Source organism: Phyllostomus discolor, chromosome 12, assembly GCF_004126475.2.
Source record: "Phyllostomus discolor isolate MPI-MPIP mPhyDis1 chromosome 12, mPhyDis1.pri.v3, whole genome shotgun sequence".
Lineage (NCBI taxonomy): Eukaryota > Metazoa > Chordata > Mammalia > Chiroptera > Phyllostomidae > Phyllostomus > Phyllostomus discolor.
The window spans coordinates 24730231-24748053 of NC_040914.2; the positions used below are offsets into that span (position 1 = coordinate 24730231).

The 17823-nt window shown below is 50.4% G+C and overlaps 1 long non-coding RNA gene and 1 pseudogene across 1 annotated transcript; both read right to left on the minus strand.

The window, feature by feature from the left end:
• Positions 1-12213, minus strand: part of LOC114510963 — a 133413-nt pseudogene extending 121200 nt beyond the window's left edge.
• Positions 5720-6528, minus strand: LOC118496645. Its single transcript, XR_004900150.1, has 2 exons — positions 6287-6528; positions 5720-6207 (listed from the first exon to the last, which is right to left on the minus strand). It is a non-coding gene; the product is annotated as an uncharacterized LOC118496645 (long non-coding RNA).
• Positions 12214-17823: the final 5610 nt, after the last annotated feature.

Sequence of the window (17823 nt, forward strand, 5' to 3'; positions counted from 1 at the left end):
GTTTTCCATTGTGTATCTACACACCACAGCTGCCTTATCTATCATCTGCTGGTGGAAAACCGAGGTGGTTTCCATGTCTCTGCTGTCGTGAATAACTCTGCAGTGAACCTGGAAGTGCAGATATCTCTTTGAGATCCTGGTTTCATGTCCTCTGAATAGAAACTCACAGTGAAAGTGCTGGATCCTATGAAAGTTCTGAGCCGTGCACACTGATAACTACAGAATAGTCATGGGGATGTCAAGTCCACTCTAGGGAACAGAGTTGCCAAAGAACATAGATGCATCATAACCCATGGACATGGACAATGGTGTGGGGACTGCCTGAGGGACTTGGGGGGTGCTGGGTGGAGGGTAGCAAAGGGAGAAAAATGGGACTGCTGTAATAGCATAAATATAAAATATAGTTAAAGAAAGAAAGTCCTGTTTTCATTTTTGTGAGGAACTCAACACCAGCTGCAGGGTTCATGCATGGGCTAGCTGTGGAGACCTGCACATCAATTACCCTGAGCCCTCCCCATTTCCTCATTCTCAGTTGCCCCCAGAGTATCCAGCCTGCAAACCCCTCAGCCAGACAGAGGCTGGATCTTTGGGCAGTGATAGAAAGGCTGTGGGGGCAGAGGCTGTGTTATCCCCATCCCCCAGAAGAAATTGCAGGTGGAGGGCATCTCACTATTGGGACCAGGACCCGAGGGTGGAAGGGCAGATTCGGTAAAGTAAAGCTGTTCTTCTTCCCCTTGTTAAGGTGATATTTCTTGTTTTTTTTTTTTGTTGTTTGTTTGTTTTTTTGTTTTGTTTTGTTTGTTTTTTTTCCACAGAGTGCTGCTCCTGCTGGGACTCCGTGGATGGTGGTTAAGTTGTGGTTTCTGTGGGTGAGCAGAGCCGAGACTTCTTATCTGGCCACAATCTTGCTGACGTTGGTCACTATCATTTTCAAGGTCATTCTCCTAATGACTCACTGTCATTTTCAAGGTCATTCTCCTAATGACTGACCATGGCGAGCATGTTTTTCTGAGCTCATCTTTCCATTTGTAGCTATTATCTTTGCAGAATATCTTTTTGGTAGAAATACCTACTCACATCCTTTGACCAGTTTTATGAATTGGGCTTTTTTGGTGTGTGGGGGGTTGAGTTACATACTTGTTTTGTGTATTCTGGACTAAATCATTATCAGGTATAATTTGCAAATATTTTCTCCAGTTTTGTATGTCTGAGTTTTTTTTTTTTTACTCTTTTGATAGTGATTTTTGATTCACATACATTATTACTTTGATAAAGTCTAAAATATATTTTTGTTTATTGTGCTTTTAGTGTCATTTCCAAGAAAACATAAGTTAGCCCACACTCATGAGGATTTTTATCCATTAGATCCCAATTTTTATAATATTAGTTGCTATACTGATTTATTTTGAGTTCATTTTGGTGTGGGGTGTGTGGTACATACACAACTTCATTCTTTTGCATTTTTTGTACATTCATTTATCAAACACCACATGTCAGTGACAACATGTCTTATTGATACTGGGTCTGTTTTTCAAAGTCAGGCATCCAGGGAGTTTCCATCAAGAAAGGAATCAAGACAAGCCTGACCTCAACATCTGGTACCCCCTGCACTCAGCTGCCTTCCCTTGAGTCCTCCTCAGTGTGGTCCAGGAGGACAGCAGATATCCTGAGCATTGTTCAGTCTGCAACCAAAACCTGTGTGATCTGAAAAGAGTTCCCAATGGAGTTGAACCCCATTCTGTGAAATAACCCACATGTGCATACTGGTGACCTACAAGCATCCAGACAGTTGGAGCAATGTGGGATCAGAAGCTGCCGTGGACCTTTAACATGGTCAGTTGCATGTCCAGTGTGATGCATAGGCTGTCTTCTGAGACCCAGCATCTGCCTCAGGCAGGGACTCCTCTTTTGGTTGGACTTAGAGCAGCTGGTAAAGCAGGTGCTGATCATGTTTTGAGGGAACTGTAATGCCAACACAACACTTTTCCTCAAACACATCAACAACTACTTTAAAGAAGCACATTGCCTGGGTTAGCCAGTGGACTTTACCACCTAACTTCATGACAGCTCAGTAAATTGTATGAAGATATAGAGAAATCACCAAATAGAAAGGCAGCGTTTCCTATAATGACAACTGGACTTTGAAGTCGCCAAATCAAACTCACAAAGGACATTTGAACAAACCTTCAACATTGCACTACATTTAACACCTGAACCGATCACAAAGGATCCATTCCTACTTTTGCTCATAGGGCTTCTCTTAGGGGTGCCTGCCTGAGTGACCAATGGGGTCTCTTTCTGAAGGTTGCACAATGGAATGGCCCTGCCTGCCTTCTTTTGAGAATTTTCTTTCATTGACTCACCAGCACGTTTGAAGATTGAAATGCATTGTTTTGGTGATTTAATTTGCACTTTTGCACCATCACCTGGTAGGTCATGGTGAACAAATACCACCCGTCTTTCTTTTTTACTCATGGGGTTTTGTGATGTGTGCTTGCTTTATAATATGAGGGTCACACTGGTCCATGTTCTTGTGAGTGTAACTGGTGCCTGCATACACAGTTTCTCTAGCATGTATATGTTATGGTCAAAACTCTGTGCCTCCTTCTTTTACTTAGATAATTCCAACATACTCTCCAAATGGGTTGAAGTAATTTTTACCTTCACCACATTTATTTGAATTCTGAACCCATTTGTTTCCAGATTTTTTTTTACTCTTGTGTGAATATCTGGGGTTATGTTGTCACAATTTCACTGACACTGCATTTTCACACTACAGTAGGAATTATCATTATGTCTACAAGATGATGAAATGCAGTCAACAGAGGGCATGTGGGGAGGTGTTTGTCCGATGGCTCTTTCTTGGTGGTGAGGATGATTCTGCCATCTCCCAACTCTGCACATAGTGAAGTCAGGTTGGCATTTTGGGTTGGTCATGAAGGGAGAATTTACACCACAAAAATGGTCAAGCATCACAAGTCAGGATGCTCAGATAGATGAGTTTTCAGAGCAGCACACCACCAGGCTGTCCCTTCAAGTGATGACGTTTCTCGGGAAATGGCACAGGTGGCATCTGATAAGGACAGGAAGGACTGTGGGAACAGAAAGGGTGGTGGTGTGGGTTGGGATCTGTATTTCCCAGGCTTGTATCTGACTTAGTGCATTTAATCAGTTAGTGAATCCACGTTAATTCTGTGAACTGAAGAAATATAAATTCAATAATGCCCATCTGGTAATATGATTATAAATGAAGAACATTTTATTACATAACAGTGGAAGAGGGCATGATATTTTAGATGTGAGGACTCAAAGCAGCCATGTGGGATGGACCTGAAGAAAAAAAACAAAGGGAGTCATTGCAGAACATCAACAAAGAAACCCCCTGGCCCCCTCCTTTAGTACTGTCTCAGGCTCTGCAGGGACAGGGCCTGGGCTGAGGAGCCCCAGAACTAGCAGCTGGAAGGGGAGCAAGCACAGCTTGACTTTTTCTGTCTCTAGAGTTTCCTTTAAAGATACAGCGAGGCTCTCAGGGTGATGAACCTGGCTCACATGGCTGCGTCCCTTGCTATGATTCATAGCCCATCGACATAACCTCAGTGGCCAAATTCTCAGAGGATTGATCTGTCACAAGAGCACTTGTTGCATCCTCAAAAAATGTTTAACAGGGAAGAATGTCTGGATGTTCGATTGTTGATGGGAGTTCCAGGTATCTCCTACTTGGTTGCACTAGCAGGTGCAGGATCAGAAGATGCTGTGGTGGATGCTGGAGAAACAGGTGCAGGTGCAGGTGTGGGAGTGGGAGCCAAAGCAGGGGCAGAGGTGGGACCTGACCCACAGCTGAGACTGTGAGGGAGGGAACTGCTCTGGGTGCTGGTTGCTGGGCAGGGCCTGTGGTGGGGCGGGGCCCCAGTGTGGCGCCCTCCACTCCTCCCTCAGAGGGGCCCCTCCCCTCCCAGCAAATCCTGGGGAGTGGGGCTGGCCTGGACTGACATGCAGGAGTACCAGGAGGTGAGAAGCTGAGTGTCTGCAGCTCCCTAGCGACTATTTTTGGCCCAGGCTCAATTGCAGGTAAAAAGTTTTCAAGTTTTTATGTTTAAACATCATTTCTTTTTAGAAAGCTTTTGAAAGATGCTTTGATAGGTGATAGAAAATGCCCTTGTCTTTCTGAAGTGTTTTTCATTAGAAATTGGTGCTGTATTTTAACACAAGTTTTACATCAGTTGGGAGGATCCTTTTATTTTATTTTATATTTTATTACTATTCTTTGAAAGTTTGAATTGTACCGATGATGTTCTGGATATGAACCAACCGTGCATTCCTGAAATCACATACCTGCCTGGTCGGGATGGATGACACAGGTTATGCTTTGATGCATCTTGGTGAAATTTTGTTTAGGATTCTGCACCTGAGTCACATGAGAGACCTTCCTGTGAGGTCCCCTCTTTGTACCTCCCTTGTTTGGTTTCGTCATCAATTTATTTCTGGCCTGATAAACTCTGTTGTGGGATGTGCCTTTCTTCTCTGTTGTCAGGAGAAATGCGTGTAAGGCTGTTGTGTGTATGTTTGTATATCTGAGTGTGTGTGTGTGTGTGTGTGTGTGTGTGCTTTTGCATACAAAAGCATTTGGAAGATTTTATCAGTGAGTTTTCCCAGACTCCACATTCATTTTGTGGGAAGAGTTTGAAGTACAAGGTCAAAATGTTTCATGTAGAACAGTTCAGAATTTCTATTTATTCTATGTCTGTCATTTTTGTAAATTGTATTTTTGTGGATTTCATCTACATTTTTTATTATGTTGGTGTGAAGATGTTAGTAGTGTTCTTGTGAAATTTCATGACCTTTTTATTAAAGGTCAGTAAAGCACAGCACTCTTATTTGCATCTCAGGGGTATGCGTTTCACAGTGTTCTGTTATCTATTTGAAAGGAAGGTTGTGAGATGCTGTCCTGATAGGGGTGACGGGAGGCTTCTCTCTTTGTTCTGTGTCCAGTATGCTAGACCTTAGAAGTGTGATTAATGTTTGCAAGAATGAAAATTTTTTGGCCTTCCTGATTTTTCCTCAGTAGCTACTCTTACTGTTACGATTTTCCACCTTCTACCCTCATTGGGAATACTTTGCCATTCTTTTTGTAATTTTTCGTAAATCTTTGGTGTAGTATATCACCTATCTACTTCATTGTGTCCCCACCACTGAAAGGCTCGTCTCCTTCTGTCACTGCACACTTAATACCCTTCACTTTTTCATCTCCCCCCTGCCAACACCCTTCCCCTCCAGTGACCAGTTTTTTGATGTCTATCTCTATGAGTTTGTTTTCTTTTTTATGTGTTTCTCTCTGTATGTCTGTGTATGCCCCTATGTGTGTGCATGGGTGTGTGTGTTTCATACATGCATATGTGTTCAGAAGCATTTGCAAATAAAGCTTTTTGGAATCCACATTCACATTGCAGGAAAATTTTTATTACAAGTTCCATATAGTTAATACATATGACAGTGCAGAGTTTCACATCTCACCCACATATGAGTGAAGTTGTATGGTCCTTGTGCTGTGGGGTCTGACTCCATGTAGCATGACATACTCACGATGCCTCTGTGTGGCTACACTGACAGGATTTTATCTCTGTGGCTGAGTGACACTCCATCGCACAGGTTGCCACACCTTCATCTCAGCATGTGTGGGAGGACATTTAGGTGGTTTCAATGTCTTCACCTTTTTCTTCTCTAAGATGTTCATTCATGGTTGTTAATGTTCCATTTCATAGGACTAATGTATAACATTTACATGATCATTCATTGAAAGCATTCTCTACCTTCCATTTTGGTTCTAAATTCACACGTTGATTCTTAATAAGTCTGTTGCTTGGATTCCAAAGTGTAGAGATAGTACTTATCTGTGGTTGCCAAATAAGGGGACTCCTAGAGGGTCCCAGAAGCTGCTGGGGTCCATGTCAGGTCCCCAGGCTGGCTGGGGCCACTAGTGAGTGTCCTTTCAGACAGCTCCTGTGCCTACTGGGGTCCCTGCAGGCCCCCTCCCTAGAGTGTGTGGTCTGGATCCTTCCTCAGCTAGTGGACAGCCAGAGCAGCATACACACTGGACCCATCTGGGGGCTCCTCTGATGGGGAGGAAGAGGGTGCACTTGCCTCCTGTCTGATGGCCAAGTGGGTCAGCTGGGCGTAGGTCACATCCTGGGGGGCAGCAGAGGCAGCAGCCTGGAGCAGGGGGACAATGAGAGGGGTGAAAGGTGGTTGGGTTTGGGGAAGCCTGGGGTCTGGAAAGGACGGGACCCACCTGACTGTCCATGTGTGTGTCTTCTTCTGCTTGTCTGTCCTTCATGTCCAGCAATTCCTCTGATAGGGGGGAAGGTGAGGATGCTATTCCCTGCCTGAACTTTGATGGTGAGCGGGTCACGTGGGCGTATGTCTCTCCCTGGGAGTCATCATGGGTCCTGTTCTGCTGCAGAGAGACAGTGAGACAGAACCAGTGTATCCTTGACCCCACAGTTGAAATCCTCCAGTCATAAGTCCATGCGGTGTCAGACTGACGAGTTAAACTTCAGATCAGATGAGGTCACTCTCCTGGTGGAGTCTGCAGGGGCTCCCTGAACCTTGGGACTCCTGGTACTTCTACGGGTCTGACTCTTTACCTAACGCTCTGTCTCTTGCTCTTTTGGCTCCAGCCACAGAGCCCATCTGGCTGAAGCAGCAGGTCCTGACTCAGGACCTTGCACCTGCTGTTTTCTCTGTTCTCTCCCTTCACCACACATTCCTCCCCCTGCTCTTGCTTCATTCCCCTTCATAGCACTTAGCTCTCCAGGATGCCATCTGCCTGTTTGCAGGTGTCTCCCTCACCCACAGGGGAGCTGGAAGAGGGTGGGGACAGGCTGCTCGGGGCTGCACTGGGGCACTGACATGGAGCTGATAACCAGTGAGATCCTGTCACAGCTGCTGGGTGAATGAGTGACAGGACTGTGGGACCTGCAGGTCATTCAGTTATCCATGACTCCTCCTGAGATCTGGGGTTACACAGGGACAGAAGATGAGGAGCCAGCACAGGGGACCACCCAAGATGGGTCACGAGGACACAAGAAAGTTGGGGGGGGGTGAGTCACAGCAGGACAACTTGGTGCCCAGAAGGACAGGTCAGCGTGGGTGCTACTGAGAACCAGGGGAGGTGAGGACAAGGAGTGGCAACCGGAGTAAACTGGGCAATAGGAAGGTCCTTGGCAGCCTGGACAGGAGCCAGGATCTCACCTGAGGGTCCAGCTCCATGTCCTCCCCAGGTTGTAGTTCCTTCATGGCAGCGTCTGTGGGGGCAGAACAGGGAGTGTCTCCTCTCATGGTCCCTGAGATCTCAGGGCTGCAGACCTGCCTGCTCCCAGTTGGGTCACTAACCCAGGGGTGAGGTGAGGGGCTAGGTTGGGCTGTGTGGATTTCAGTCTCTCTCACCCCTGACCCTCACAGCCTCCCAGGCTTCCCCTCCCCCATAGCCTCCTGAAATCCTTGTGGCCCCTCCCCAGGGCAGCTGTCCCTTCCTCTCACAGAGGGGCTCTTCTTGGGTGTCTGCAGCTGGTTTGGATCTGGGGAAAGAGACAGGGGTGTTAGGGGCAGAGCAGGTCCTGTTGGGGTGTGGGACTGGGGCCTTTGGGGAAGGAATTACCTGGTCTGCAGGCCTCTGTTCTTGGGCTCTACGTCTGTGGCCCCTGCAGGAGGTCAGATATCAGCCTTTCTCTAGGCTGGTCAAGAGCAACACTCTCAGCATTGGGAGGGTCGGGACCACCCCTCTTCCTCCTCCCCATGTGACTCCAGAGGAGAGAAGGAAATTTTAACACACTTGTGCATACATTTCATGTTTCAGGAGACTGAAAACAATTAAAGACCACCTCACATTTGCACATCTGTGCTGATGGTAAGTGTTTTCTTTCTAGATTTTCTGAGTGGAGATTCTGGAGAAATCTGTTTCTCAGCTGCCCTTCCCCATCTATTTATTTTCCTGCAGCATGTGCTCTGAACCCCTCTCTCCTGTAACCCAGTCACCCCCTTTCCTACTCACCCAATGTCCTGACTTTGCTCTGATGCCAGAGTCGAGGGAGGAGGAAGAGGAGGAGGAATAACAGCAGGGTGAGGACCACTGAGACCCCAATCAGGATGTTCCAGTACCATTGGAGACCTTGGGCTGGAGTGATGTCATGAATGAGCCAAAGGTGCCATTTAATGAGCACTTACTGTGTGCAAGACATGTGCTGAGGTCTGCTGTTCATCTCTTCTAACCTCACAGCCCTCATGCACCAGGGATGGCTGACCCTCTACCCAGTTACTGCAGTCAGAGAGGTTAGCCACATGCCCTAGGCCACCCAACCTGTCCAGGGCAGGGCTGGGACTGGACCCCGGGATATGGGTCTCCTTAGCTGTCCTCCTGCTGCCCCAGGTGGACACCAGCTCTGAGCTCTGGGCTCCTCCTCTGCAAGGGCCTGTCCTGTCTCCCCTGGAGCTGGGGGTCCTTCCTTGGTACCTGTCCCACAGCATAGCAGGGACACGGAAGGGGCAGGGATTGGGGTGAATCCTAACGCCTGTTTGGGAAGGCCAGGCAGGGCTGAAGCTCTGCCTTCCTGAGCTCTGTGAGTCCCCTTGTGTCAACTAATGTCACCATAGTCCTGTGAGCAGAAGCGGGCTAGGGGTGAACAGACTTTCAGAGAGGAGAAGGGACCTCGGGCCCCACGTTGGGAGCAGCAGAGCTGGGACCAGAACCAGATCTGATTCCAGCCCTTGTCCCCTCTTCTGAGCTGAGTCTGAGCTGAGGGAAAGGACCTGGGTGTCTCAGACCCTTTTCCTGTGTGTCCCTCTTTGTATATTCTCATTGTCACTGCAGCAGAGGGGACAGTCCCCATAACATCATGTGCTGGGGGCTTCCTTGTGAGGCCTCCTCCCAGGAGATCAGAGTCAGACTGAAAGGCAATCTGAACTCTGGACCACAATTCTCCCCTTTTCTACTTGGAGACACTGAGGCACAGGGAGGAGAAGGGTGTGTCCAAGCCAGAGCCCCCAGAGGAGCCTGAACTTGCCCAGGACTCAGCCCCTGTCCCCCCGGACACACCCACCACCTCCCCACACAGACCCTCACATAGCTCTATTGTCTTGTCTCATGGGGGAGATGGTGGGATCCTCAGAGTCTCCTGGTGGTCAAAATAAGGGTGAGAGGTGGGAGGTGCCTTCTCCCCACTTGAGCCTGGTGGCCCCCCCCTAAGTGGGACCACAGTATCTCCCTCCCCCATGACCAAAGGACGTGTCACCTTTCAACCTCACATCCCTGAGAGCCCCATGATCCCACCCTGCATCACTGTCTGGCCCCCAGACCCCCTGGGATACAAGCGTGCCAGAGTGGGGATTCTGGGTGAGGCCATGGGCACTGGAGAGGGAGGGGACCGGAATGGGTGCCACTAGCCTCTCCTTCCTTTGCTCAGCCTGAGGCATCTCCAGCCTCCCTGGGCCCCTGGAAATTGTCTGGGCCTCAGATGTAATGAGGATGAGGCAGGGGGGGGTAGCTATGTTTTTCTGTCCCTCTGGGAGTTGAGAGTCCCCTCATGCTGACCCTCCTTTGGTGACCCCCTCACTCCATATCCAGCCTAAAGGTCCCCTGTGGACAGGGTCCTGAAGAGACCATGAGAACACAGGGGTGGGGAGGGGTTCCTCACCTGAGACCAGGAGCTCCAGGGGGTCACTGGGTTGTGACAGCTGGAAGGGGGAGGAGCTGTGTGAGCTGTAGCACCTGTAGGTCCCATTATGGCCCCAGGTCACAGGGCTAATGGTGAAGTTGGCCTGAGAGGGGGTGGCTGTGTCCTGCAGACGAAGCTGCTGGGGAGGATCCAGGGACCTCTCCCTGTGCAGGTAGAAGATGTCAGCCCTTTCCTCAGAGTTACACTGCAGGGTCACGTTGGCTCCCCAGGGCACTGAGGGCCCACGCTGGGCCGAGAGGGAGGGTTTCCTGTACATTCCTGGGGAGAGAAGGGCTGTGATGTGCAGAGTCACCCGTCCCCCCATGCCCTTGTCCCTGAGCTGAGGCACCCTGTCCTTCCTCAGGGACACTGTCTGTGACCCCTCTCAGCTCCTCCCAGTCCCTCTGGTGGGCAACTTTTATCTCCATGGCCATCACTCCATCCCTCCCCAAAACCTCAATCCTCTCAACCTCTGCTCCAGGACCTGAACCTGGATCCTATCACCACCAAGGCGACCCCAGACCAGAGCCCCAAGGAAGACAGTCAGGACAAGGGGCAGGGCAGGGCTCCTCACCTGCAATCAGGATGTCCAGGGGGGCGCTGGGGGCTGACCACACATAGGAGAGGTTGTGTGCACTGTAGCACCTGTACCGGCCCCCGTGGGCAAAGTTCAGAGGGCCCCGGGGGAAATCCGGGCTGTGCTGCCCATGGAGACTCTGGGGGGGTGTGGGGCCCTCGTCCTTGGTGAGAGCGAATCTGTCAAAGCTGGGCTCTGAGAGACACTGGAGGGTCAGGCTGTCTCCAGGCAGCAGCAGGGGGCCTGGCTTGGCTGAGAGAGAGGGCTCCCTGTAAACACCTGGGGAGAAAGTCATTGTCACTCAGGGGACACACACACACACTGCCCACTGGGGCTGCAGGGAGAGCTCTCACTTGTCCCTCCCTAAGTCTCCTCCCTCTGGTTCTGTCCCCAGTAAACCCCTGTCAGTGACCCCGCAACCCCCAGGGCTTTACTAGGCAGAAGGTTTAGATCAGTTATTTGTGGCCAGGTAAGAATTGAAGCCAAGTGTGGGCCACCTCACCTGTGACCTCGAGGTGCAGAGGGGCACTGGGCTGTGACCACACATTGGGGTTGTAGCTGGAGGAACCATAGCATCTGTAGGTGACCCCATGGGAGGTGTTCACAGGGCCCACAGGGAAGACAGCCTGCGAACTCCCAAGATGGTAATTCCATTCCGATTCCTTACATTGGGGCTGCTCAGCCCCTCCCTCCTTCAGCAGGTAGAAAGGACCTGATGTGGACTGTGAGCTGCACAAGAGGGACACATTCCCTCCTGAGGCCACCACTGGGCCTGGGTGGGCTGAGAGGGAGGGTGCATTGTACGCTCCTGAAGGAGAAGGAAGATCTGATTTAAAGGAGACAGTCACCCCAACTTCCCTAGGTGTCGGCTGTGAGGGGTGAGGCCTCCCTACAGCCACATTCTGTCCCCTTCATCCTCTGAGGAGGAACCCGCAGTGGGAAGGGGACCCAGGTTCCCCCTTACCTGTCACCACCAGCAGCAGGGCCTCACTCCTCTCAGACAGCATGCCCCCGTGCTCTATGCACACTGGTAAACCCCTGCGTAGTATGAACTCATGTACTGAATGAGGAACCCAGTCTTGTTGCTGGAGGCCTATGGGATCTTTTCCGAGGGTGCAGAGCCCTTCCTTTTATAGAGAATGTAGTCATCTACCTGTAGAGACCCCTGACACCAGATGGTCACAGGGATCCCCTCTCTGACCCTGGGATCTGGGTCAGCCCAGATGGAGGGTTTGGGGAGAACTCCTGGAAAGGAATCAGACCTGCAGGGTCAGGAGGGTCCTTGTCCCCTCCGTTTCCCCAGCTGTCACTCCAAGGCTCCTCCCACACTGGTCACCACCAGCCCAGACCCACTGTGTGTCCCCAGCTGCCCAGGGGCATCTTTGTGCTGAAGCAGGAGTTCTGGGGGAGGGCTCACCTGCCTGGACCTGGTCCCACGGGCCACGACACAGTCCTGGAAGAGAGTCCTTGTGAGACTGTCCTTCACCCACACACAGAAGCTCCAGGCCTGGTCTGGAAACCTGCTGAGCTGGTATCTTCTGTCCTTAGAATTTCTGCCACCTCTGACCCTCCTGAGTCCTAGATTTGGGAGTGCAGAAGAGCCCATCCTTCTGATTTTCCCCAGAACTCACCAAGACTGAGAAGAGCAATGAAGGTCCGGGTCATAATGCTGTCTGCCAAGGTTCCCAGGGGTGCAGATGACATAAAATATCCCTGAGCCCTGCAGTACAGACAGCCACACAGGGTGTACTAAGGTCCAGCTCTGTGTGACAAGTCACAGTTTCTTCCTCAGCTGCAACCTGCCCTCCCTGAGTGTTGGTGGAGGAGACAGCCGGTTCTGGCACCTTTCAGACCAGATCTCAGTCTCAGCAGACCCCAAAGGTGTTGCCTCCACCTCATGTGACACCCAAGTCCAGAGGGTGACCCCTGTCCCAGTGTTACAGGGTGCAGCCAAGAGGGGGGACCCCAAATAGGCATTTGAAATGGGGTCCAGAACTTAAGGTGTCCAGGAGATTTTGGGATGTCTCCATCAACCCTCCCAGGGTGTGGGTTGGGGGAGGGGACAGATGGAGCAGGGCCATTGAGAGCTGTTTAGCATAGCAACAGCCTTGCAGCTAAGGTCTGGCGTGGTCGTTTTGTTACAGAACACAACAAGGGGGCCTGGGATGATATACTATTGTTGAAAGAAGGCCCCGGGTCCGTTATGTCCGCCGCCAGAGGAAAGACATCTCTCAATACCAGAGATTTGTGAAAAGGAAAGGAGACGTTTATTTAATGCTATACTAACTTAAAGTAGTGACCTAATGTCTTTACCAAAATCCCAAAGTCCCTTAAAACACCCACAAACACACAGTCCTTCCTTCCTTCCCCCTTTGCCCAGTCCAGAGTACCGTATCTCAGGAAAGGAAATAGAAGTCCATGGCTTAGGCAGTCCTCTGGTTCTTCCCAGTTAGTACTCGATCTCGACTGGGAGACCTCCCTGGATTCCCGGCACACTCGGCTGAGTCACCAGGATCTCTGCTAAAACCAGGTGGTGGTTCCCCCTTCTAAAGCTGTGGAGGTCCCCACTCTGCCAGGCCACGTGGTTCCCTCTCTCTGGGATGCGGGAGTCTCCACTCTGCTAAAGACGCGTGGTTCTCCTCCTCTCAGGGCTGTGCATGGTTCTCCCTCTCAGGGCTGTTCATGGCTCTCCTCCTCAGGGCTGTGCATGGCTCTCCCTCCTAAAGCAGCATGGTTGTCCTCCTCAGGGCTGTGCATGGCTCTCCTTCCTAAAGCAACATGGTTCTCCTCCCAATGACCATGATCTTCTCTGCACCTCCACAGCCACATGATTCTCCTTCTCTATGGCCGCCAAATCTGGATTTTAAATCCACGCGGCCAATCTTCCTCTGCAGCCTCATTTCCGACTCCTCCCACACTCGGCTTCACATGCCGGAACTCGTATCCTTCTAGCTTTACTGGACTGCCATCATGAGTCTGGGCAGGTGTGGCCCCATGTCCTGGAGCCAATCCTCTCTGAGCTCCCACGCAGGCGCTGTAACTCAGGGGACCTACACCCCCCCCCCCCAGTTACATCTAGGTGGGGAAGTTACTTCTGGGTGGGGAAGTTACTTCTGTTCCCCTGTCTTAGAGCTTATCATAGCTACTTAACCTATCTATGCAACCAGCCAAAGGCTATAGATATGTTAAATGACCAACCCAGGGCTTAGGTGCATGGCTGTTGCTATGCAAAACAGCTCTCAATGGCCCTGCTCCATTTGTCCCTTCCCCCAACCCACACCCTGGGGTGCGGGATGGAGACATCCTAAAATCTCCCAGACACCTTATGTTCTGGACCCCATTTCAAATGCCTATTTGGGGTCCCCCCTCTTGGCTGCACCCTGTAACAGTTTGGCACATCCTGGCCAACCTTTGACTGGTTGCATAGATATGTTAAGTGGCTGTGGTCGGCTCTAAGCCAGGGGAATGGAGGTGACTTCCCCACCCAGATGTGGCTGGGGGAGTGGGTCCCCTGAGTTGCAGTGCCTGCGTGGGAGCTCAGAGAGGATTGGCTCCAGGACATGGGGCCACGCCTGCCCAGACTCATGATGGCAGCCCAGTAAAGCTGGAAGGATATGAGTTCTGGTATGTGAAACCGAGTGTGGGAGGAGTCGGAAATGGGGCTGCAGAGGAAGGTTGGCTGCGGGGATTTAAAAACCCAGATTTGGCGGCCATTGAGGAGGAGAACCACGCGGACTTGATGGAGTGGAGACTCCTGCAGCCCTGAGAGAGAGGATCACGGCCATTGGAGAGGGAGCCACACAGCTTTAGCAGAGTGAAGACTCCCGCAGCTCTGAGAAAGGGAGAACCACGCGGCCTTGACAGAGTAGGGACCCCCCCCCCCCCCCGCAGCTTTAGAAGGGGGAACCACCACCTGGTTTTAGCAGAGATCCCGGTGAATCAGCAGAGGGTGCTGGGAATCCAGGGAGGTCTCTCAGTCGAGGGGGAGTACTAACTGAGAAGAACTAGAGGACTGCCTGAGCCATGGACTTCTATTTCCTTTCTTGAGATACGGTACTCTGGACTGGGCAAAGGGGGAAGGAAGGAAGGACTGTGTGTTTGTGGGTGTTTTAGGGACTTTAGGATTTTTTTGATAAAGACATTAGGTCACTACTTTAAGTTAGTATAGCATTAAATAAATATTTCCTTTCCTTTTCACGAATCTCTGGCATTGAGAGATGTCTTTCCTCTGGCGGCGGACATAACAGACCCGGGGCCTTCTTTCAATAATAGTATATTGTCTCAAGGCCCCCCCCCACCCCTTGTTGTGTTCTGTAACACCAGGACATGAGGACAGAGGACTCCAGGCAGGACTCAAGAACAGCCCATTTCCTGTCAAACTTCTGACTGCGTGTTTTACAGCCCATGTAACTGTGGGTAATTCACTTCCTTTTCCTGAGACAATGTAAATGAAGTTTCTTCTGGCCTTTCTCCATTCCGTCATCTGGCTGATGTTGACTGAGCAGGTGCCCTGTCCTCTTGGGAACTGCCCTGACTGGCATCAGAAGCTGAAACCCCCGCCTAGGCTAAGACTAAGGGAATGCCCTTTGAACCGTAAGCCAGCAAGGAGACAAAAGCTTATCTCCCTGGCAGGAATCCTGCTTCTGCTGCTTTATTCATAACTGAACCCTAAAAAGCTTGGTCAGTTAGCCAAAGACAGGTAAGATTCCCCAAGGGGGGAACGACCTAAGACAGGCACGATCACTTTGGGAGGCCCCCCAAAAGAAGGACTTGGGGGGCTGTAGCAAAAGGGGGTGATGGACCCTCACTCCTCGGCTTTGACAAAGCCTGAGTTCTCATTGTCTGGACAAAAAACTCCTTATCTCTTGGTTGCCTTAGTTCCCTTGCTCCACCTAAGCCTGAAACAATGACAGGGTGGTGCAGCTCTGTGCTGAAAAGGGTGGATTCTCTGGGTGATCAGGCCTAAGAAAGAATATGTAAATTACTGTGAAACCTTCTTTGTTTAGAATGCTCTCAGTTGAATGAGAGCGGTCCAAGGAGGAAATTAGTTTGTTCCTCAAAGTCTTACAGCTCTTTGACCCTGACTCAAAATAGACCCTCAGACTTCCTTGTTTTCTATGGTTCCTTACTTCCCCCTAATGAGTACTGTACTTTACCTGAATTATTATGCAAAATGAGCCCAATAAAAGCAGGTATGGACAGTAAATCAGCACTCCCCACTAGAGGGGGGTGGCCATTCCGACCCTACTTCTCCACAGAAACTGTTCTGTCTCTGTGCATGTTTTTTTCTCGCGTGTTTTTTGGTGAGCCATCTGCAGCGTTCCGTGATTACTGCTGGCCGGTGACCCACGCATCACTGTCCAGCACAGAACCAGCCCAGCGGGGTGAGAGGACATCACCATGGACTAGAAAGAGGGTGATTGTTCTAAGAGCAGTGAGTCACCAAGGTGTGTGGTGTCCTGGTCACATGGGGCCTCTGTTCCCTGCAGGCACTACTGGGTTTGATCTTTAAAGTTACAGAAAAGAATTCAGTTAAAAAATGTGTCAGCAGATTGGTGTGTTCAGAAGATACCACTGTGTGGGAATAGACAGCAGTAAGATTTATGGATAATAAACAGTGATAAAACTCCAACATCATAGGATACCCAGTGATGATTAAATCAGCATTCTAAGCGGTTTGTGAGGCTTTCTTATGAAATCTTAAGCAATCCCTAACTCAAAAGTGTGTGTAGAGTTGAGTGAGAAGTGCTGGAAGACTTCTTTGTGAGTCTTGGTCTAGGAGGTGTGCCGTGGAGTCTGCACAGAGCAGACTGGCTCAGGGGGGGCCATGACAAGCCCAGTGTGTCCATGACCCAGGTGTGTGAGTCTGGGGAGGGGAGGTGGGCACTGGGAAGGGTCTGCTTTGTAGGACCAGTGGTCTGTGCTTGGGATGGAGAGTTTAGCTCACCCTGATCCCCAACAACATGGAGGGTCAGGTGGACCCACTTGGATGTGCTGGAGCAAGGTGGAGACTTGTAGAAAGGCTTTGTGCAGGGAGGGTCTATGACGGGTAAGTTCAGGTGCATCAGAGTAAAACCCTCAGCTGGAAAGGAGGGTTCTCAGGAGGCCAGAGAGGTGGCTGATGAGGTTGCACCCACATGATGTCCTGGGTCTTCATCTTAGTGTGACTGTGGAGGGGAACTGGGTCTCACAAAGAGAGGCTCAGGGTAGGAGCTGTGGGTGTCTTCATCATGTGGGAGGAAGAGAGGGAAGAGCTGAGGGTTTGTCTGATCTCTGTCTGGGTAGCCTAGGGAGCCAATGGTACTGTCCCAGAACTGACCACCCACTGAGGGGCTGGAGGCTTGGGGAGTGAAATATAACATGGTCACCTGACCCACTGCAAGAGCCACCGACTGTCCTGACCGGGAGTGCGGTTTGGTCTTTCCCTCTCACTTCCTCTTTCTGACTTCCTCATCTCTGTGAGCAGGAGACCTTCTCTCTATCCCTCCCATCCAGACCCCTGAGCAGGACTGCCTCTCTGCCCTGCTCTGTGAGAAGTAACCCTGCATCTGACACTGGTGACTCTATCTCCATGTGCTGGGCAGAGGCACCAGTTGAAGACAATTCACAGGTTTTGATCTAAGACAATGGGAAACATTATGCATAGTTCTGAGCTAGTCACCTCTGCTCTCCTTTTTCCCTCATTGTAGACAAGGGTGGAAGCTCAGCTCTCTGGGTGTTGTGAGGATCAGCAGAGCCTGAGACATGAAGAGGTTCCATCTGTGACATTTCTGGGCCTGATTAAGACATGGGCTTGAGAGACTTGAGGGAGAAAGGGCTACTTGGATGCAGTGTATCTATCCCCCTCAAGCCATCAGGGGGCATCAGAAGCTAAAGGGGATCCTTGGTTGAATGGTAGGTGAGCCCAGACGGAGGGGAGACAGAAGGATGCTCCTTGTCCTGGATCCTGGACTCACTGGACTCAGGAGTGAGGGTGGGAATCCTACCAGGGGTTGAGCCTGAGCACTGGACACTGAGGACATCTTGGACCTGGTGGGAGTCCTTCCACCCATGAATCTGCCTGGGGATGTGGGGCCACTTCTAAGTTAATAAGGATCCACAGGGAACCAGCACCCTTTAGTTACATTTCTTTTTAATGGCATAAGTTCATGTAACATACAATGGAGCACTTTCAAATATAGAATTTGCTAGAATCCAATTTATACAGTGTCTGAACCACAATTTGGTCTAGTTTTAATAAAAAATTTGTCTAACAGTGCACCCATATAGCACAAAGCTGTCGTCCTCCCATCTCTCCACCTTGTCAGCCCCTGACAAGCCCACCTGACTCCTGTCTCTGTGGGTTTCCTCCTCCTGGACACTTCATACAAACGCAGTCACAGAAAACATGACCTTTTCTCTCTGACTTCTGTCACTTAGCTGAAGAATGTTGGCATTCACCTACCAGGTGACAGATGTTGGTACTTTGTTTTTATGGTTTAAAAAAGCTCCTGGTTTATGAAGACACAACATTTTGTTTACATGAATAGGATCCAGCAT